The sequence below is a fragment of the Carcharhinus amblyrhynchos genome, chromosome 15 (assembly GCF_965287045.1).
Source record: "Carcharhinus amblyrhynchos chromosome 15, sCarAmb.v2.hapA, whole genome shotgun sequence".
NCBI classification, from domain to species: Eukaryota; Metazoa; Chordata; class Chondrichthyes; order Carcharhiniformes; family Carcharhinidae; genus Carcharhinus; species Carcharhinus amblyrhynchos.
Genome location: NC_137338.1, coordinates 35306145 through 35326148, shown reverse-complemented (window position 1 = coordinate 35326148; position 20004 = coordinate 35306145).

Here is a 20004-nt window from a genome sequence, read left to right as displayed (position 1 = left end):
CTCGGCACGTACAGAATCCTGCAGCAAGCAGCACAGGCTACCACTCTGAGATACACGGAAAATAAGCTGTTGCTATTTCCAGATTTTACCCGGAGGTGGCAAAGAGAAGGGCAGCCTTCGCTGATGTCAAATAACTTCTGTGTGAATGTATTGAAGTTAGGTTTGGGCTTCGCTTTCCAGCCTGCTTGCAGAGGGTGGACCCCTGTATGCCTTGGCGATTTATTGCTTGTCTGTTATCTGATCATAAATTTGTTAGATTTCTGTTAACCCCGATCGATGATTTCTCAAAGTTTAATGATGCTCCAGGAGTCTCAGCAGCTACCTTATGGGAGACATTGAAGGATTATTTAAGGGGCCAGGTCATATCTTATTCAGCGCATGAGGCAAAACAAAGAAGTAGGAGGTTATTGGAATTGCTGAGGTGTACTGCCCAATTTGATACTGCATACTCTTTGGGCCCATCCCCAGAGATATATAAGGAACATTTACAACTACAGGTGGAGCTTGCGACCTTGTCCTCGTGTTAAGTGGAAAAGATGTTGTTCAAATCTAAGTATACACACTATGGACATGGGGACAGGGCAAGCAAGTTATGAGCTCATCAGCTGCGCCAACACTCAGCCAAAAGTCTAATATCACAAATGCAGACTCTGAACGAGGTCCCTACTGATCACAGCGAATAAATGAACAGCTTAGGGGCTTTTATTCAACTCTCGATAGCTCAGGGACTACTGCCAATGACTTTCAGGAGTTCGTTAGGGCATTGAATCTCCCTGTGGTGGACAGGGGAGAAGCCCTGGCACTGGAGAAACAAATTGACATTGAAAAAATTGTTAGGCTGGCGAGAACTATGCCATGTGTGAAATGTCCGGGACCAGATGGGTACCCCATCAAATTCTACAAAAAATTTATGGATAGATTGGCTCCCCTGCTACTGCACATGGATCAATGAATCATTTGAGAATTGGGCTCTCCCACAGACTTTGAGGCAAGTGATAATTTCACTTATCCTTAAAAAGAATAAGGACCCTCAAATCTTCAGCTCTTATAGACCGATAGGCTGAATGTGGATCTCAAACTGATCTCTAAGATTCTGGCCATTCGCTTGGAGGACGTTCTGCCCTTTATCGTATTGCCTGACCAGACTGGGTTCATTAAAAATAGACATATGTACTTGAGTATTTGGCAGCTGTTTAACATTATGTATGTGCCTGCCTCTTCCAAGCTACCAGAGATGTTAATCCCACTGGACGCTGAAAAACCGTTTGATTGGGTGGAATGGGATTATTTATTTTATGCTCTTGGGAGTCATAAAGTCATAGAGTCATAGAGGTTTGCAGCGTGGAAACAGGCCCTTCGGTCCAACTGTCCATGACATCCTTTTTCTTTTTAAAACCCCTAAGCTAATCCCAATTGCCCGCATTTGGCCCATATCCTTCCATATCCATTATTTCCATGTAGCTATCTAAATGCTTTTTAAAAGACAAAATTGTACCTGTCTCCACTACTAGCTCTTGTTCCAGACACTCAGCACCCTCTGTGTGAAAAAATTGCCTCTCTGGACACTTTTGTATCTGTCTCCTCTCACCTTAAACCTATGCCCTCTAGTTTTAGACTCCCCTACCTTTGGGAGGTTTGGGTTCATCCCAAAACTCATCTCCTGGATCAAAATACTGTACTCCACCTCTCTAGCCTCAGTCCGGACAAATGATGAGCATTCAGCTTTTTTCCCTTTGTTCCAGGGAATTGGGCAAGGATGCTCCCTCTCCCCCCTTGTTATTTGCCATTGCTATTGAACCGCTTGCTATGGGTTTTCACAACAGTAAACAAGTGGTGGGGATTGGTTGAGAGGGAATCCAGCAGACAGTATCACTGTATATGGACAACGTACTACTGTATGTCAGCGACTCGTCCAACTCGATTCCCGAAGTCTTATCTATACTAGAGAGGTTTGGTGATATTTTGGGGTACAAGATTAACTTGAGTAAGAGTGAGCTCCTTCCTTTGAATGTAGGAGCTCATAGCCTCCTGCTCCACACCATGCCTTTCAAGATTGTACTAGGCAATTTACTTACTTGGGAGTGCAAGTGACTAGCAAATTTAATGGGCTCTTTGGAGCTAACTTTGCTCCAGTCATGGGGCAGGTGGAACAAGACCTCAAACATTGGTCCATCCTCCTGTTATCGTTGGCGGGCTGTATCAATGCAGTGAAGATGAACATGCCACCTAAGTTTTTAAATCTCTTTCAGTGCATCCTGGTGTTCATCCCCAAATCCCTTTTTCACAGACTTGACCGGCTCATTTCAAGCTTTATCTGGAATAGGAAAAACCCAAGAATGCGGAGGACAGTATTGCAAAGCCCTAAACAGGAAGTGGGTATGGGATTGCCCAATTTTATATTTTATTATTGGGCAGCTAACATGAGAGCAGTAATGTGTTGGGTGCAGATAGAGAAGCAACAGGTGGTTCCTTGTTGGCTGCAGTTAGAATCCTCCTCCTGTGCTCCATCTTCCCTGGCTGCCTTGATATGTTCCCCGGTAAATTTTCCCTCCTCCCAGTATACTAGGAGTGCATTTGTCAAGTCAACTCTTAGAATTTAGACACAACTTAGTAGTTACTTAGGGTTTCAGGCCTGGTTGCTGGCCGCCCCAGTATCAACTAACCATTTTTTCCCTCTGTCTGTTTTGGATGGTGCCTCCAACATATGGGTCAAGCACAGGGTCAGGACATTCTGTATGTGTATCCACAAGTATCCACATACTTGTATGTGTATGGTATGTTTGCGTCATTCCAGCAGGTGGAAGATAAGTTTGCTTTACCTGCAACCCACTTTTTCAGACATTTACAAATTCGAGACTTTGTGCATCGGGCAGACCTTTAATTTCTGATGCCCCCACCTCGTGCCTCCATTGACATCTTCTTAGTGTTTTCTATTATTATGACTGGTTTAATTTCTGTTCTTTATTCTCAAATTCTGTCACAACAGAACTCTCTATCAGTGGTTAAATCTTTACGGGAACGAGATCTGAGGAAGGAGTTCTCAGAGGAGAATTGGGACATGGTGCTGCATCGAGTACACTCCTCCTCAATATGTGCCAAGCTGGGTGTGATACAATGTAAACTCCTTCACAGAGCATATCTAACTAGGGTTAGACTCTCCAGAATGTAGCCAGGCTCAAGCTTCATTTGTGAACGGTGCCGGCAAGCTCCTGCCATCTTCTTATATATATTCTGGGCTTGCCCATCACTGTATAACTATTGGACATTGATATATGAGATGATTGAGCAACGCTAGATCGGGACGTAAGTGCATCCCCCCAGACTGCGCTGTTTGGGGTGGTGCCTTTAAATCTGCCGCTGCTGAAATTCCAAACAGATTTTGTAGCTTTCACTACACTCCTGGCAAGATGACTAATCCTATTTAGGTGGAAATCAGGTGCACCCCCAACACACTCACAATGAGTGAAGAAGGTGGTAGATACCATTAAGTTGGAGAAGATGAGGTATACACTTCATGGGTCCACTGCTAGGTTCTATAAGACCTGGCAACCATTTATAGTGCATGTTGGGATGTTGCAGTCGGTGCCGGGTGAGTAGATACCTGATGGCCCCAGGACCCAAGTTCTCCCACAGAACCACCACCCCCCCCCCCGCCGTTGGTGAACGCACCCTGGCCCTTTATCTGACTACATCCCCCCAACCCTGCCAAAGCGTAGGGACCTACACAAGAGCTTTTCCTTTTTCCCTCTCCTCTCTTCTTCACTCTGTCTCTCTTTCTTTTCTTTGCTTGCTAATTTATAGCCTGGGCTGCACGTGCAGTTAGTTGGTTCTCCAGTGGCATTCCTCTGCCTTTTTGTTTTTATATTATTCCTGTCATTTTCGGTGCAATTAGATGGGACTTGGGCAGGGTGGGTGCTGGGGGTACCAGGGCTTGGCCCCTGGCCATGGGGAGCCTTGTGCCCAGTCGCATTGAAATGTACATGCAGACACAGTGTTTGTTCGCTATGTAAAATGTAAGAAAATTTTCAATAAACATAAAAAAAATTATTCTGAAAACCAATTTAAGATTATCAAGCAGGCTTACAGTGTAGCTCACCTAACGTGTGTTAGAAGCTACTCATGTTCATAAGCAAGGCCCTGTCCATTGCACACAGAAGGAGTCTTTTTCAACTAACTGAAAGCTTGAGAGACAGCCGTTCCTTGGTTCATTCCCCAAGCTTTGATAATAATGGAAACTCATTTCAATCAAAACTGCTGTTACTTTTCATATGTTTTCTCTGTTTTAGTTTTGCTTGAATCATTATTGCACAAGCCATGCGTTGCCATAAAAGGGTGTTATTTGCAAAACTTTTTTTAATCTGGCATTGACACATGGTTAGCATGCTATTTTGATCTGATTAACCCTTGGCTTGATATTACATGAGTTGCTATATGACATAGAATCTTTCTGTTTGTTATTTGTGCTAATGTGCCTATCCAACAAAGGAAAAATATTCAACACAAATACACAAGCTAATGTTACAATGTGATTGCAGCACCTAAGAAAAGAGATTGTAAGAATAAGAAAGGAGCCCTCAGAATTCAATAAATAATCGTCAAGAAAATCTCAAAAGGAACCCTCGAAATAATTTTTTTTGACCCCAGAAATCCACCTTTATGCACTTTATGAGGGGTCGGGGTTGGGGGGGGGGGCGCGTGGGAGGTGGTGGTGGGGGTGGTGGGTGGCGGCGATGGTGTTGGTTCTACATGTTGGCTTTGTCAACGTGTAGCTCCTGCTCTCTGGTGAATGTAGCGTGTTCATACTGAGAGATAATACACACTCCATGGAAGACAAAGAGAAACAGTATCGGTTTGGATTTCACCACAGCTTCATTTGCAAACAATTTGATTGGTTTCCATGCCTGCCACAGAACCAGCTAACATCATAAAACATTACTTGCATTGATATAGGTTTGGTGGTATATGAATTTTTGATTATAATGTAGTACTATTTCATATATATGCCCAATACATATGCACAAGAATCATTTGTACTAATATATTAGGTATGCAGGGCATCTGAATGGTACAAAATATATTTACACTGATGAAGGTCTAGGGCTAATTTGAGGACATACAACACTCGAATTGATACATTGACAGTATTAGCATCCACAATTGTTGTACTGAAATATACATTTTTTAACATTTTTGTTTCATGACTCAACCAACACTTGCGTTCCATTAACCAACCATTGTGAGAACTGACATTCAGGTTTAATAGACAGTCTCTTAAAATAATTGCAGATGATAGAAAACTGCAGAAGATAGCAGATTGCAAGAATGAGTTATACAGTGTCTATTTGCACCACATGATTTCAGAACCATAAACTCTTTTCATATTATTCTTTAATTTATTCAAGCTGTAAAATACACCCTTTGCAAATGACTTCCCCAGAATTGTTTTTGTTTTATCTCATATTTCAAAGCAGTTATTTCCCCTTCATTCACAAAATACTAAAAATCATGCACTAAACAGCAAATGTTTTGTTAGCAATCCAGTGCTATTCAGGAATAAGTTAAAAGGCTTATTAGCAAAAGACAATTATAGTCACCAATTAAAATGGTCATCTTAATCAGATTTAGGACATAAACTGCATTACAAATAAGAATGATACAATCAAATAATGTGCAAATTATTGTTTTTGATATATCCCAATAAAATTACAATTTTCTTTTCACTTTTGACATCATTTGCATCTAGTTTTATCATGTATGACTTTAAAAAGTATCCAGAGTTAATTATTCCCCTTCATATCCACAATAATAGCAGAAAATCCACTTAAGATCCTATGGAAGTGAAACTTGTTTCAGGCAAATTGTAACTTCCTCCAGCTTAATATTGGTAAGACCAAAACCATCCATTTTGACTCCTGCCACTACCTCTGAGCTTAAGACCTGGATTCCGTCTGTCACCTCACACTTAGCCTGGAGGTGCAAAACTCGGGCATTTGGCTCTGCCTCAGGATGAGCTTCTTCCACAAGTCTGACTCACAACAAAGACTGCTTTGAAACATTGCCCACTTCTATTCATACTTGTAATTCTGCATGATCATGGTCCAAGCCTTTATCAACCTGAGGCTTGATTTCTACAATGTCCCTTTTGCTGGCCTCCACATCTTCCCATCTACAAACTATAATCCCTGCAGAACAGAACCCATGCACTCCCTCACTCCAGGGAAAAGTAGAGGAGGATCCAGCCGCTAATCTTGGATGCTCTGGTGAATTTATTAAACTTCTTCCTGCAGGGAGCTTTGGGATTCAGGGAGGTGACACCCACTGCTACAGCCTCTTACATTCAAATAGAAAATGCATGTTGCGTTCTTGACCGATCTCTGGTCACCAACCTGAAGTAAAACGTCCCTCTTGTGCCAATAGTAGTGCGGTGGCACAGTGGTTAGCATTGCTGAGTCACAGTGCCAGGGACCCAGGTTCAATTCTGGCCTCAGGTGACTGTTTGTGTGGAGTTTGCATGTTTTCCCCATGTCTGTGTGGGTCTCCTCCAGATGCTTCAGTTTCCTCCCACAGTCTGAAGATGTGGGGGTTAGGTTGATTGGCCATGCTCAGTTGTCCCTTAGTATCAGGGGATTAGCAGGGTAAATACATGGAGATAGGGACTGAGTGGGATTGTTGTCAGTGCAGGCTCAATGGGCTGAATGGCCTCCTTCTGCACTGTAGCGATTCTATAATTTCTATATTTTTGTTATCACAACAAACCTCAGCTCCATGAAGTTTGTCCCTGATTTTTTTGATTTGGCGTTGCCTTGTTGTTTCACCAGGCCTTTGCCTCTCCTCCAGATGTTTTCTGACCTCTGCCCTTTTTCTCCTTCCTACTTGCCTTCTCGGGTATTTTCCAGCCCTCCTATTTTGTCTCCATTCATGACCCAATTTGGATCCAATTCTCGTCGTTATGTTACATTCCATACTCCCTTTCAGTTTATTTGATACACATGCATTTACACAGCTTGTAATGTTTCTGCCTGTATAAATTGACTGATTCTATAATTTATGGCAGGATTAGCCCAATACTTTAAAGTGGATGGAAGTCCCATTCTGATGTTGTGCCAGTGATATTATTGCTGTGTTGGTAATTTAATCCTTCATCTTTCTAACAAGTTTTTGTCTGTATGTGCTGGATTGTAATGTATTCTTTACAAGGTTATACTCCGTGTGGATAAATAATGTTTATCATTGTGCAGACAATTGGGAATGTGGAGTTGAGGCTATCGTCAGATCAGCCATGGTTTTATTGAAAGACAGAGCAGGCTTGAGGGGCTGAATGGCTTACTGCTGCTTCTAATTTTTTAAGCTTGAAATTCACAAACATTTTACTGTCTTGCCATTGTCATATAAGAGGCAAAATTTAATTATTTTGATTCCTTGTTTTGATATCTATTGTCAAATACTAAAGCAGATTTAATCTCTGATTTCACAACTTACCTCTGTGAAATTATCACTTTTAAACTGGATGCATCATTTCTGTCTTGCTTTTGCTCACTGTCCCTGTTTTCCTGTTATCTTTTCCCTTTCTTCCTGCTTTTTTCCCCTTTAGTTCTGCCTCTTACTCTGAGCAGACTGTACAGATGGCCACATGTTTATGCATTCATTGTCTAACCCAGACTAAATGAAAAGTGTTCTGGATATTAATTTGTACTTTTAAAAACTGCCATGGTTTGATTTGTATACCAGCTGTATGTTTAAGGCCACTATAGAGACAACAATGCCATTGTCCATATTTCTGTGACTTGTGTACATTGAGTCTCTACTGCCTGAAATTATGTAACTGGGTAAATTAATCTCTTTCCTTTCCTTGGCCCTTGCTCCTACTTCTTCTTTCAGTTGTCTTCTTTGTCTCAGTTCCTTTATTTATCGGTATATCTTTGAAAATGTCTCTTAGTTTCTTTTCCTTCCTCTCTATTTCTCATCCATCTCATTTATTCTCTCCTTGCCTTATGCTTTTTGTTGCTCTCTCTTTGTTTGTCTGTTGATCTGTCTCTCTGACTCTCTGTAGACTGGGTACAGATGGTCACATATTCCTGTATTCACTGTCTGATAGAGAGCGCATGAGAAGAGACTGACTCTTTTTTTCTCCATTAATCGGCAACATCTGTGCAAACAAAGGGCTGAGAGTGACAGAGGGCTGGGTCCCTGCTGCTCAAGAGGCGCTTCCTAATGAACTCCATCCTGGACCAGCATTTCACCACACCCCACTAACAGAGAACAGAAAGTGGAAAGCCAATAGACTCCATACACATCAATACACAGCTATAGACATCAATGCCCATTAATATACAGCCTTGCAGAGTGATATTCAGCCACACACAGTCACTGACTGGGATTAGAGGACACTTAATGGACTTTCAGTCTCAGTGACGAAGATGGACCCTGGAGATTCTGTAAAACAAAATCTAACAGTGTGTAAGAAAAACAAAGAGAAGTGCAGCACAGGGAACTAGCTGGATGGAGAGCAATTTAACTGCAATTAGTGAAAAATGAATAAACTATATATGTGGATAAAGGGCTGCATGGAAATAATTGAGACAAAGTGCATTGGCGTATCAAGTAGAGACCAACTATATAAATTAACTGACAGGGTGATAAATAACAATCGTAGTGAGACCTGTGTATTTTACCATTAAACTTGCACAATGACACAATTCACAAGTTGGAAATGAGCTAGTGTCTCATCAGCCTATACCAGCTCATTGTACTTTTCATCAATACTTCTTTCATTTAAAAAAATCACTAATAGTTTTGCAGCATTTGGATATAATCAGTACTTTCCATGATTACTAAAGAGTCAAACAAGAAGCAATGGTTGACAGTGTTCATTTTAAATCATATGTGGTTCTGAATGGATGAGTCCCTCTCAGTTTTATTATAATAAGGACAGAGTATAGATTTAGGTGAGACTGAGTTGAACAAAATTAGATGAAATATGATGATTGATAGAAAAATCCTTTCAAAGTTATTCAACTTTGAATAACTCAGGAAGGCCTATTGCTTGCAATAAGACTATTTTTAAAAATTCTCCTTAGTTAAAGGATCCTTCCACTGACCAGAAGCTGTGAAAAGAACTTCAATTGTAAAAACAAATCTTTAAAAGGAATAAATAACGGCTTACATTTTATACAGTGTCAAAGTATTTTATACGGAATGAATTACTTGGAAATGAAATGATCATTGTTGTGAGAGCAAACGTGTGACCAAATACCACAAGCAACAGTGAAATGAATGTTTTGGTGACATTGGTCTCCAGGAGAGGTGATCAGATGTGCAAAATTGAGATGTACCTGCCACAAGAGTAACAAGGGCACGTCCTATATAAACTTTGTTGTGTTGTTTGCAGTAAGCACAAAATTATTTGGAGAAATTATGCATTAGCACTGCTGCCTCACAAAGCCAGGAACTTGGGTTCAATTCTGGCCTTGGGTGACTGTGGGTTTGCACATTCTCTGCGTGTCTGCATGAGTTTTTCTCCAGGTGCTTCGATTTCTTCCCAAAGTCTAAAGTCACAGTCTTATAGGTTTGATGGACAAAATGGTCTCATTCTGTACTGTAGGGATTCTATGATTAACCTAATTAGCTGTACACAAATGCACAAAGTAAGTCATAGCTGTAGTGTGCTGGTCTACTGTATTCATCCACATCTCCAAGAGCAACCAGCACAGCATGACACAAGACTGCAACTGTACAATATGACAGGATTACTAACAGTTCAACGAGTCATAGATTGCATCATCATGGTTGTACATACTCCTTTCTCAATGCTATGATCTACATCAATGGGGATGGATTCCACTTTCTCCATGTGCATTTTATTGGTAATCAGCTCCATTGCATAATGGAAATGAATGCTTGCTTCCCTGGGAATTGCCATGACTTCAGCATTATAAGGCAGCAGTCTTTGACCCAGAAATGTAAGTCTCTAATGACTCTTGTGATGCCAAGGCCATGGCAGGTGATACCTGTATGGTTTTGCATGATGCAAGCTGGTATAATTAAGTTCCTTCATGGATCCATTTAAGTGTGGAGATCATAGTTATATTGAAGCATTCGTATTCCTGAACTGACCTGTGGCATCCTGTAAACATTGTTCAGTGACAGTCTCAAGAATCCTGCCAGTCTGCTGCATTTTAAAAATGTGTTCGTGGAATGTTGCTGTTACTGGTAGGCCAACATTTATTGCCCACCCCTAATTGCCCTTCAAAAGTTGTTTGTGAGCTGCTTTTTTGAACTACTGCAGTTCCTGTGGTGTAGGTACACCCACAGTACTATAAGGGAGGGTGTTCCAGGATTTTGACTCAGTGACTGTGAAGGAATGGATATACTTCCAAGTCAGGATGGTGAGTGGCTTGAAGGGGAACTTGCAGGTGATGGTGTTCCCAGGTATCTGCTGCCCTTGCCCTCGTAGATGATACTGGTCATGGGCTTGGAAGTTGCTTCTAAGGAGCCTTGGTGAGCTTGTAGATGGTACATACTCTTGCTACTGAGCTTTGGTGTTGAAGGGAGGGGAGGTTTATGTATGGGGTGTCAATCAATCTAGCTGATTTTTTCTGACTGGTATCAAGCTTCTTGGAACTGCATTCATCCAAGTAAGTGTAAAATATTCCATCATGTTCCTGACTTGTGTCTTGTAGATGATGAACAGGCTTCAGGGAGTCAGGACGTTTAGGGTACCTAGACTTTGACCTGCTCTGGTATCCATAGTATTTATATGGCTAGTCCAGTTCAGTTTTTGGTCAGTGGTAACCCCCAGGATATTGATAGTGGGCAATTCAGCGATGGTAATGTCATTGAATATCAAGGGGCAATGGTTAGATTCTTTCTTGTTGGAGATGGTCATTGCCTGGCATTTCATGTGGCAAGGATATTACTTGCCACCTGTCAGCCCAAACTTTGATAGTGTCTTTACTGCACTTGGGCATGGACTGCTTCTGGGGAGTTGTGATGCTGAGCATTGTGCAGGCATCAACAAACATCCCCATTTCTGACCTTGTGATGGAAGAAAGGTCATTGATGAAGCAGCTGAAGATGGTTGGGCCTAGGGCACTGCCTTGTAGGTGTCCTGCAACTGAGTTGATTCTCCTTCAACAACCACAACCATCTTCTTTAGGGCCAGGTCTGACTCCAACTAATGGATTGGGGATATGTCATGAATGAAGTTACAGATTATGGTTGAACACAATTCTGCTGCTGTTGATGATGGTCTTCAGCGCCTTATAGGATTCTTAAACTGTTTCAAAACCTATCCTATTTAGGAAAATAGTAGTGACACAATGTGATGGAGAGTATCCTCTATGTGAAAGTGGGACTTAATTTCCACAAGGACTGTGTAGTGGTCACTCCTACTGATAGGCTGGCATGGTGGCACAGTGGTTAGAACTGCTGCCTCATGGCACTAGGGGCCTGGGTTCAACTCCTGGCTTGGGTTACTGTCTGTGTGGAGTCTGCATGTTCTCCCTTTGTCTGTGTGGGTTTTCTCCGGGTGCTCCAGTTTCCTTCCACAGACTGAAAGCCATGTTGGTTAGGTACATTAGCCATGTTAAATAAGAATAGAAGAACTAGGAGCAGGAGTAGGCCATCTGGCCCCTCAAGCCTGCTTCACCATTCAATAAGATCATGGCTGATCTTTTCTTCTTCACTTCACTTACCCGCCCATTCACCAGAACCTTTAATTCCTTTACTGTTCAAACATTTACCTATCCTTGCCTTAAAAACATTCAATGAAGTAGCCTCAGCTGTTTCATTGGGCAGGGAATTCCACAGATTCACAATCCTTTGCGTGAAGAAGTTCCTCCTAAACTCAATCCTAAATCTACTTCCCCTTATTTTGAGGCTATACCCCCTAGTTCTAGTTTCACCTGCCAGTGGAAACAACATCCCTGCTTCTATCTTATCTATTTCCTTCATAATCTGACATGTTTCCATAAGATCTCCCCTAATTCTTCAGAATTCCAATGAATATAGCCTCAGTCTACTCAGTCTCTCCTCATAAGTTTCAACCCCAGAATCAATCTAGTGAATCTCCTCTGCACCCCCTTCAGTGCCAGAGTATCCTTTCAAAGGAGACCAAAACTGTACACAGTACTCCAGGTGTGGCCTCACCAGCACCTTATACAGCTGCAACATAACCTCACTGTTTTTAAACTCCATCCCTATAGCAATGAAGGACAAAATTCCATTTGCCTTCTTAATTACCTGCTGCACGTGCAAAACAACTCCTTGAGATTTCCGCACAAGGACACTCAGGGTCCCTCTGCACAGCAGCATGCTGCAATTTTTTATTATTTAAATAATGGTCCATTTTGCTGTTATTCTACCAAAATGGATGACCTCACATTTACCAACATTGTAGTCCATCTGCCAGACCTCGCCCACTCACTTAGATTATCTATATCCCTTTTCAGACTTTCAGCATCCTCTGCACACTTTGCTCGTCCACCCATCTTAGTGTCATCTGCAAATTTTGACACACTACACTTGGTCCCCAACTCCAAATCATCAATGTAAATCGTAAACAATTGCAGTCCCAACACTGATCCCTGAGGCACACCACTAGCTACTGATTGCCAACCAGAAAAATACCCATTTACCCCCACTCTTTGTTTTCTGTTAGTTAACCAATCCTCTATCCATGCAAATACATTATCCGTAACACTGCGCATCTTTATCGTATGTAGCAGTCTTTGGTACGGTATCTTGTCAAATGCCTTCTGAAAATCCAGATACACCATATCCACAGTTTCCCCATTGTCCACTGCACATGTAATGTTCTCAAAGAATTCCATCAAATTAGCCAAACATGACCTGCCCTTCATGAACCCATGCTGCGTCTTACCAATGGGACAATTTATATCCAGATGTCTTGCTATTTCTTCCTTGATGATAGATTGAAGTATTTTCCCTATTACAGAAGTTAAGCTAACCAGCCTACAGTTACCTGCCTTTTGTCTACCTCCTTTTTTAAACAGTGGTGTCACATTTGCTGTTTTCCAATCTGCGGGAAAACCCCAGAGTCCAGCGAATTTTGGTAAATTACCACTAGTGCATTTGCTATTTCTCCCACCATCTCTTTTAGTACCCTGGGATGCATTCCATCAGGACCAGGAGATTTATCTACCTTTAGCCCGATTAACTTCCCCAACACTATCTCTTTCGCGATAATGATAGTTTCTAGTTTTCACCTGCCATAACCTTCCTGTCATCAATTTTTGGCATGTTACTTGTGTCTTCTACTGTGAAAATTGACACAAAATACCTGTTCAATGCCTCAGCCATTTTCTCATTTCCAGCTATTGTATCCCCCTTCTCGTCCTTTGAAGGACCAATGTTTACTTTTGCCACACTTTTTCGTTTTATATATTTGTAGGAATTTTTGCTATCTTTTTATATTCTGAGCTAGTTTACTCTCATAATCCATCTTACCTTTCTTTATAGCTTTTCTCGTGGCTTTCTGCTGACCTTTAAAGATTTCCCAATCCTCTAGGTTCCCACTAATCTTTGCCACTTTGTATGCATTTTCTTTCAATTTGATATCCTCCTTTATTTCCTTAGATATCCATGGCTGACTATCTCTTTTTCTACAGTCCTTCCTTATCACTGGTATATACTTTTGCTGAGAAAGATCACTTTGAAAGTCCTCCACTGTTTCTCAACTGTCCCACCATAAAGTTTTTGCTTCCTGTCTACCTTAGCCAACTCCTCCCTCATCACTTTATGTCTCCTTTGTTTAAGCACAAGATATTGGTATTGGATTTTACCTTCTCATGCTCCATCTGTATTTTAAATTCAACCATACTGTGATTGCTTCTTCCAAGAGGATCCCTAACTGCAAGATCATTAATTATTTGTGTCTCATTACACAGGACCAGATCTAGGATAGCTTGCTCCCTTGCTGCTTCCATTACATATTGTTCAAGGAAGTATCGCAGATACTTTCTATGAACTCCTCCTCAAGGCTGCTTTGACCGACCTGGTTTGACCAATTGATATATAGATTAAAATCCCCCATGATAATTGCTGTACCATTTTTACATGCAACAGTTATTTCTTTGTTTATTTCTCGCCCCACCATGATGTCAGTGTTTCGTGGCCTATCAACAATGCCTATCAGTGACTTTTTCTCCTTACTATTTCTAATTTCCACCCAAATGATTCAACCTTTTTTCCCATAGAACCTATATCATCTCTTACTACCGCCCTGATATCATCCGTAAATATCAGAGCTACAACATCTCCCTTAGCTTCCTGTCAGTCCCTCCAAACAGTTTGATACCTCTGGATATTCAACTCCCAGTTGTGATCATCCTGCAACCATGTCTCTGTAATGGACACCACATCGTACTTGTTTGCAATGATTTATGCTGTCAACTCATTTACCCTGTTGAATGCTACAAGTGCTCAGATAAGTGCCCTTATTCTAGTTTTTGTACCTTCTTTTTATAGAATCATAGAATCATAGAACCCTACAGTGCAGATAAAGGCCCTTCGGCTCATTCGAGTCTGCACCAACCACAATCCCACCCAGGCCCTACTTCCATATCCCTACATTTTTATAAACCACTAATCCCTCTAATCTATGCATCTCAGGACACTAAGGGACAATTTAGCATAGACAATCAACCTAACCTGCACATCTTTGGACGTCAGTCCAAGATATAGTAGTGTTATATCTTTTTATAACACTTTTATTAATAACATCTCCTGAGTTTTCCTTCCTTTTAACTTTTTTCCTGATTTTTGATGTTCTTGGAACCTTCTCCCCACATTTTGTCCTTGCTCCCTCCTTCTTGGACTCCTAACATGGGTTCCCAACCCCTGGCATATTAGTTTAAACTCTCCCCAACTGCTCTAGCAAACATTCCCCCCCGGAAATCCTCCCCCAGTTTACCTGAACAGGTCCCAGAGTGTGGCGACTAGGGAATCTTCACAGTAACTTCATTGCAGTGTTAATGTAAGCCTACTTTTGACACTATTAAATAAATTAAAGTAAACTAAACTGTTACAGACAGGTGCATCTGTGGCAGGTAGGTTGGTGAAGATGAGGTGAAATATGGTTTTCCCTCTTATGGATCCGTTTTCATCTGCTGCAAACCCAATCTAGCAGCTATGTCCTGTAGGACTGAGGCACCTTCATCAGTAGTGGTGCTACTGAGGCTCTCCTGGTGATGAGCATTGAAGTGTTCCAGCCAGAGTACATTCTGCACCTTTCTCATCCTCTGTGCTTTCTCCAAATGGTCTTTAACATGAAGGAGTACTAATTTACCAGTTGAAGTGAGGAGATACACGGGAATCAGCAGGAGGTTTTCTTACCCATGTTTGTAATGATGCCATGAATCTTCATGGAGTCTAGAGTTGGTGTTGAGGACTCCTGAGCAACTCTCTATCAACTGTATAGCACTGTGCCACCAACTCTACTGGGTTTGTCTTGCTGGTCAGACAGGACGTACCCAGGAATGGCAATGGTGTTTTCTAGGACATTATTTGTGAAATATGATTCTGTGAGTATGATTATGTCGGGCTTGACTAGTCTGTCGGACAGCCCTCTTAATTTAGGCAGAAGCACCCAGATGTTAGTAAGAAGGACTTTGCAGTCCTGGCCTGAGTTTGCCATTGTTGTTTCCGGTGCCCAGTTGTCCATCTTGTTTCATTACTTATAGACTTTGACTTGCTAGGCCATTTCAGAGGGCATTTCAGAGTCAACCACATTGTGCAAGCTGAATAAATTTGTCTAACTAAAAAGCTTTCTTCTGAAGGAAATAGAATGAAGGTCCAACATGCAGCAAAAGAATCAGGAAAAGCAGTAAATGTTGTGTGTCATTTCTTTCACAAATATGCCATCCTTTCACAAATATCAGATCTTTTTCTTGGCACAACTTACTAAGCATTTCTGCACACTTCAATTACATTACCTGCAAGCACAATAATTTTTATGCAACTATAAATCTGGTTTCAAGCCATATTGCTTGTGTATCCAGAGGTTCCTTCCAAGCACCATTTAGCATGGTGCCAATATGTAAAGAAAATGCTCTTAATCCCAACCTTCTACTTCTCCAAGGTGCCAGCTGAGTGTCAGGAATGTCAAAGCTGATGGATACATTGTTGCACAAGAGCTCCATTTCTCCAGTAACTAAGGCCTAACATGGACTTGCTGCAGGCTATGCTGATAAGTGAACAGCTGATCTCATAGCTTGAGGGGAATTTGGCATGGAGGTCCACCTGTATGTTGCTATGATGAAAGGCAGCATCATCCATGCCCATTCTTACTGCGCCACGTGTATTGAGCACTGGCTAACCTGCCTACTGATCAGCAAAAATAAACCTAATGGTATCAAGGAGTTCAGTTTCACTGCTGTCTCCAACCAATCATCAAGCCTGTTCAGCCATGTAGCCATTCTTTTAAAGCAGACAAGGTGAGATCTGCTTGCTCAAGTTGCCACGAGCTGAAAGATTCTTAAATTCGCCTACTTCCACCACCAACCCCCAACCCACGATCCAGTTAAATCTTTCTTCTCATTAGCCTCCAGTTCCTAATCATTATGATCTAAGCTTCACTTGGTGTATTTCCGTTTAGCTTACTCCTTTACCCTTATGCTGTTATGATGGCCATCTGTGAGCAGCAGCTTTGTGTGGGGTCGGGGGTGGGAGGGGGGGAGATGGATGGTACTGGAGGGTTCACACGGGGCAAGATTTGGAAAGTTAAGGAGAGAGAGCAAAACAATAGTGCTGCGTGGGTGATGCAGGTAATGAGTGGGGTTTACTGTGAACTGCGCAGCATGTTTCACAGCAGCGGGAGGTGACCTGCCATTGGTCAGAGGCAGAGTCTTCTGGTCCTGCCATTGTCAATGGGCACCCTGTTGAATGCACCCCTCGCTGCTGTGACCCCTGTAGTGGGGCACCGTCGACAGGCCTGGAAGATGCTGCTGGCATGAACAACTGGACATAAGAACATAAGAACATAAGAAATAGGGGCAGAAGTAGGCCATCTAGCCCTTCGAGCCTGCCCCGCCATTCAATAAGATCATGGCTGATCTGAAGTGGATCAGTTCCACTTTCCCGCTTTCTCCCCATAACCCTTAATTCCCCTGTCTGTCAAAAACCTATCTACCCGTGACTTAAATATATTTAGTGAGGTAACCTCCACCACTTCAATGGGCAGAGAATTCCAGAGATTCACCACCCTTTGAGTGAAGAGGCTCCTCCTCAACTCTGATCTAAACTGCACCCCCCACCTTATCTTGAGGCTGTGCCCTCTAGTCCTGCTATCCTTTCTAAGTGGGAAGAATCTCTCTACCTCTACCCTATTCCTCCCCTTCGTTATCTCATACGTCACAAGAAGATCACCCCTCATCCTTCTAAACTCCAATGAGTCTATTTAGTCTCTCTTCATAGTCCAACCCCCTCATCTCCGGTATTAGCCTAGTGAACCTCCTCTGTACTCCCTCCAAGGCCAATATATCCTTCTGCAAGTGCGGCGACCAAAACTGCACACAGTACTCCAGCTGCGGCCTCACCAGTGCCCTGTACAGGTGCAGCAAGACCTCCCTGCTTTTATATTCTATCCCCCTCGCTATAAAGGCCAGCATCCCATTCACCTTCTTGATCACCTGCTGCACCTGCAGACTGGGTTTTTGCGACTCATGCACAAGGTCCCCCCGGTCCCTCTGCACCGTAGCATGCTGCAGCTTTTCGTCTTTTAATATTGGCCGGACAGTTCCGGCGAATATTAACCAGAGTATGACAAGAAGGAACAGAGTGTGCAAACATAAGAGTCCACCAGCATACAAGGTCAGAGGAGGGAAAAATGATAAAAAGACAGAATTAAAGGCTCTTATCTGAATGTGTGCCACATTTATAATAAGATGGAAGAATTAATAACACAAATAGAAATAAATGAATATGATGTGATAGTCACTCCAGAAACCTGAGCCGGGGGAATAGGAAAATTCCGGCCATGGTTGAAGGCTGACCACAGCTGGGTTTTTAAGGGTATCTGACATTTATGAAAAGAAAGGGAAGTGAGGTAATTGTTAATGAGGAATGAAATCAGTACAGCAGTGAGAAATGGCCTTGGATTCAAGGATATGGGACAAGCACTGGAAAATAGGATTAGTGTGACTTTAGTGGTAGTTACTGTCGAAGCAGATTTGATGGGCCAAAGATCCTTTTCTGCACTGTACGACTCTATAACTCTGTGGTTCAAAGGATCAAAAGGTAGAATCAATTGAATGGACATAATAAACAGCAAAGGGAAGAGGTAATTGGTGGGAGTGGTATATATAGATCCCCTGACAAAAGATACAAGAGCAGAGTAGAAATCAAGAAATAATGGGGAATTATATAAAAGGTGTTACAATAATCGTGGGAGATTTTAATCTTCATAGAGATTGGAGAAATCAAATTTGCAAACGTGGACAAGAGGATGAATTCATAATGTGCATTCACGATAGTTTCTTAAAACAATAGAACCAACCAGTGAACGAGCTTTTTACACCTGGTAATGTGTAATGAGACAGGATCAATTCATAACTTAATTGTAAAGGATCCCCTAGATAAATTTCATGAATGAATTTTGCTGGTGAAGAATTTTGGTCCGAAACTCATGTCTTAAATTTAAATAAAGGCAATTATAAGGGTATGATGATTGAGACAAGATGGAGGAGAAGCAGTAACAGACATTTAAGGAAATACTTCATTACTCTCAACAAAGATATATTCCATTGAGAAAGACAGATACTACAAGAAGGATGCATCATTGTTTTGCTAACAAAGTGAAAGATCATATCAGATTTAAAAAGATGTAGAATGCTGCAAAAATAGTGGTAGGTAAAAAGGGAGAATTTGGAGTGTTAGAGAAAGCTAGCAAGAAATTTAAAAACAGACAGTAAAAGCTTCCAATAATATATAAGAAGGAAGAAACAATTAAAAATTGGTTCATTAGAGGGTAAAACTAGGGGAATTCATAATGGGAAGTAAAGGACTACCAGAGACTTTGAACAAGTATTTTGAATCTGCCTTCACAGTAGAAGACACAGACAGCATCCCTAGAATAGTAGAAAATCAAGGGGACCTCAACGATTAATGATCTCTATTAATGAACTGGATGAAGGGATAGCGATACAAAGATAGGTAGGAAAGCAAGTTGTGCAGAGGATATAAAGAGTTTGCATTGGAGTATTGATTAAGTGAGTGGGGGGAAAATGGCAGATAGATTATAATGTGAAAAAAATGTGAGGTTATGCACTTTGGCAGGAAGAATAGAAAAGCAGAATATTATTTAAATGGAGAAAGATTGCAGAATAATATAGTACAGAGTGGTCTGGGTCTCCTTGTACATATACCACAAAAAAAATCAGTATGAACGGACTAGTAAGTAATTCAGACCATAAGTAGAATGTTGGTCTCTATTGCATGATAAATGAAGTATAAAAGTAGGGAATTCTTGCTCTAACTGTGTAATGGTGTTAGTGAAACTGTACCTGGAGCATTATGCATTGTTATGATCTTCATACTTAATTGAGAGATATACATGTGTTCAGAGAATGTTCACTAGGCTGATTCCTGGGATGAAAGGATTGTTTTAGAAGGAGAGGTTGAGCAGGTTGAGCCGATACTCACTGGAATTTAGAAGGAGAAGTGATCTTTTGAACCATACAAAGATACTGTGGGGGTTTGACAGTGTAGATGCTGAGAGGATGTTCCCTCTCATGGGGCAATCTAGAATGATCTTATCAATTGGCAGGCTCAATGGGCCAAATGATCTACTCCGGCACCTATTTCTTATGATTTTAGGATTAAGAGTAAAGTGATTGATAGGGGTATTGTGAAATGTTGGTTACGATCGACCCTGGGTCTTTTTCATCTACTATAGATGAAGGAAAGAGATTATTTTTAAAGAGGAGAGTTTACATATCACTTTCATTTGAAAGAGAGATGTGAGATTTTTACAGTACGGTTTTCTAT